The following is a 3,048-nucleotide window of genomic DNA, read 5'->3' as shown; positions in this document are numbered from 1 at the left end:
GGGGGGGGCACAGGCAGTGGGGGGAGGGGGAAAATAGGCAGAAGAGTGAAGAAAAATATATACATAATTCTTCAAATCCATTTAAAGGTACAATGCATCGATTCAAAATATAATACAATAATGATTATTGAGTTCTACTTTTACAGGCTGCATTAGCTAGAATTAGAAAACCTTTATTTGCTTTTGCGCGCGTCTCTAATATACACAAATATTTATAAAGACTACCACAATCATTTCACAGTAAAAAGGGAAACTGAACTAGCTGGCAGGGTCACAGACCCACTTTTCTGCACGATGTAAAACATAGTAATAGGATTTACAAATTAGCGTATTGGTGTCATAATAAATATTAATATTTGCATCTCCTTCCTGTCCAAATAAAGTCATAAAATTCTGTTTGTGTCAACCTAGGAGACGCATTACAACAGAATACCCGTAATCTGAATGATTGCAGTGTGCCTCTGTATAAAAATAATTGCTTTGAATTTTCAGAATCTGAGCTTGCAGAGGAGGCTTGTCATGTTCAAACTACTAATTTGCTGTCGCCACTTTATTGAAAATAGCCTGTAAGTTGTTATTAAATGTATTGACTGAACGACAGAGAGAGTAGTAAAACTGCCCCTTAAGATGGCTTTTAATAGGAAGCTGAGAAACAAATTTTGCAGCAGCATCGATTTGAAGAGTTCAATCAAAACTCCATTTCAAAACTAATTAGTCTGAGATCCACGACACATTGACACGTTCTTGCAGAATCACAGTGGTTACAAAGGGAAAGCTGAACTAATACATTGTCAGGACCTCCAGCCAAAGGGACTAAACTGTCTGGAAACTAAGGGTCCATTATTAGGGCATCTTCTAAATCAGGACCAGTTCCGAGTAGTTACAGGATGCATTGAGGTTACTTCCAAAGCTTTACGATATGCATTTTTCTTCCTCCATTGTTAGTAGTAATGAAGTTGGCACGTAGAAAAGGTGCACGGGAAGCACTGCAAGAGGAGGTGGCAAGGCACTGTTACGTTTCCAGAGCAAAGATCCAAAAATCTAGGGTGAGGGGGTGGCGACAAGGGCATTGCTGGGTAGGTTGGAGGAAGAAAGGCAAAGATGAACAGACAATGTTACTTGTCCGGGAGAATCTGAACCTGGTGAGCGGTCAGTCTCTCGCAACCCTCTGTACAACTGCACCACCCAACTGAAAACACAGCTTTCAGAACACTGATCCCGTTGCACTACTTGTCTTCATTAGGCATTCATTTGTTATACAGTTCGAGAGATGACTAGAAGTGGTTGTACACCTTGAATGTCTGTGAATTCTAATAAATGGAGTCAAACTAATCCAGAGGCTTTCCACACATCTTAGGTTTTCCCTAAGCACATTCCCAGAACAATTCTGTTTTGGGAAGTCACTTCAGCTGAATCTTCTGCTAAAATTCCTAAAAATTACATGCAAAGTCAGAACACCTTTCTGCTGCCTTGTATTATTTACCAGGAAAATTAAGCTTATTTTTCCTTCTCTACTGTTATTGAATGGTTTTGTTCTGTAATACCATTAACAGGAAAAAGGTTTTATCTTTTAAAAAAAATGTTATTCCTCCTTACCAGTAAAGGAAGTCTTCCACAGTAACTATTCTTTACTGAAAAAGTTGTTTCACATGGTTTCTGAGAGGCTGGAGAGCTAATTATCTAACCGGGGGGACTGTCCAGGACAGTATTTGATTTAAAAGGCTTGAGGCTTTAGGTGCTCAATTAAGTAGCTATCGGTCTCAGACTGGACTTTAATGGGCTCTTTTCTCTTTAACTGCAGCAATGGGTAGAGATACCCCAGGTCAGGCTAATTAAAGCCAGGGGACTCTTTAATTGTGATGACAGAATTGGTTTCAGTTTCCTCTTTGGGTCCTCAGTCCAAGAAGGTCATTAATATTTCAACATTTGGGCAATGCAATCAATCACAAACATCAAGAGGTTCCCTATACAGACAAGGCAGCGCTTCTACACTTAGCAGCACTTCACTGAGCCACCTTAAATTAACTACTCTGTGGTTCCATCACAGCGTTCCCCACACCCCCAAACACACAAACGCTCCTGGGTTTTGATTTGGTGCCTTTTCACCCCCTCCCCCCTCAGAACTTTCACTAGAGTGGGAATGAAGGCAGCAAGAAACCTTTTCAGCCAAGTTTCCCATCCTCCTGCTCAAAATTCAGTATCAGCAGAAACACATCTCTAGCAACTTAGACTAACAAAATGAGGTTCCAGTTGTTTCTAAAATCGTGGAGACAGATTTAAGTGCTCTGGTTCTTGCACAACACGGTGCACATTTGTGCCCACAAATATATATCCAAGCTCTAGCAAAGAGAAATGCACATCCAGACCTACTGATCCAGAAGCGATTGGTGTTTCTGTACAATCCCTATATTTAATCTAAATTCTGCACTAGCTATATTAAATGTAACAAAGAAAGGCAACACAGAAATTACGCATGGAGCCAAGTCCATTAAAGGTACTTCAGAATAACTAGAGACCAAGCACCTTAAAAGCACCAGAAGCTATTGATACTTAAAAGGGGGGCTGTGCATAATGGCAAGTGCTGCATTAGAGAAGGGGAAGGGGAAAAAACCAAACAAAACAAAACAAAAAAACCCCAGCCAAATTACGCTTGGTTAATTCAGAGTAACAGATCTGCCCCCAAGTGAATTGGAGGCCTTGAATTAATTCTGTTATGACAAATCAAGATAAACGTTCCCCCTAAATTGCATGCGATTTAATTAATTTTTGAGATCCTGGCTTTTTTTTTTTCCTAGCTAATAGTTCACATGCTCCTGTGCTGTCATTGTGCTTGAGTGGGCAGACTTCAAAGTGATATTAAATAACCAACTATTAGATTTACCTAGCACGTCCTATTGGAAAAGTGCCATTTAATTACCTAGCCTGTTCAATTAAAGGGACAGCATTCCCTGAATATAGCAGCTTGCCGCTGATTACCAGGGAAATGAACCCGCTGCCTGCCGGCCCCCGCCCCGCGGCGGCGCGGCGCACACGGCGGCTGCCCGGCCC

At 41.1% G+C, this 3,048-nt stretch overlaps 1 protein-coding gene across 2 annotated transcripts in view; it reads right to left on the bottom strand.

The window, feature by feature from the left end:
* The window catches only part of LMO4 (LIM domain only 4), a 15,052-nt gene that overhangs the window by 6,353 nt on the left and 5,651 nt on the right, over positions 1 to 3,048 (bottom strand). The gene's annotated exons all lie outside the window — the stretch shown is intronic.

Source organism: Haliaeetus leucocephalus, unplaced genomic scaffold, assembly GCF_000737465.1.
Source record: "Haliaeetus leucocephalus isolate CR32 unplaced genomic scaffold, Haliaeetus_leucocephalus-4.0 Scaffold848, whole genome shotgun sequence".
Classification (NCBI taxonomy): domain Eukaryota; kingdom Metazoa; phylum Chordata; class Aves; order Accipitriformes; family Accipitridae; genus Haliaeetus; species Haliaeetus leucocephalus.
The sequence above is the reverse complement of the archived record's forward strand: the minus strand, read 5'-3'. Positions and strand labels throughout refer to the sequence as shown.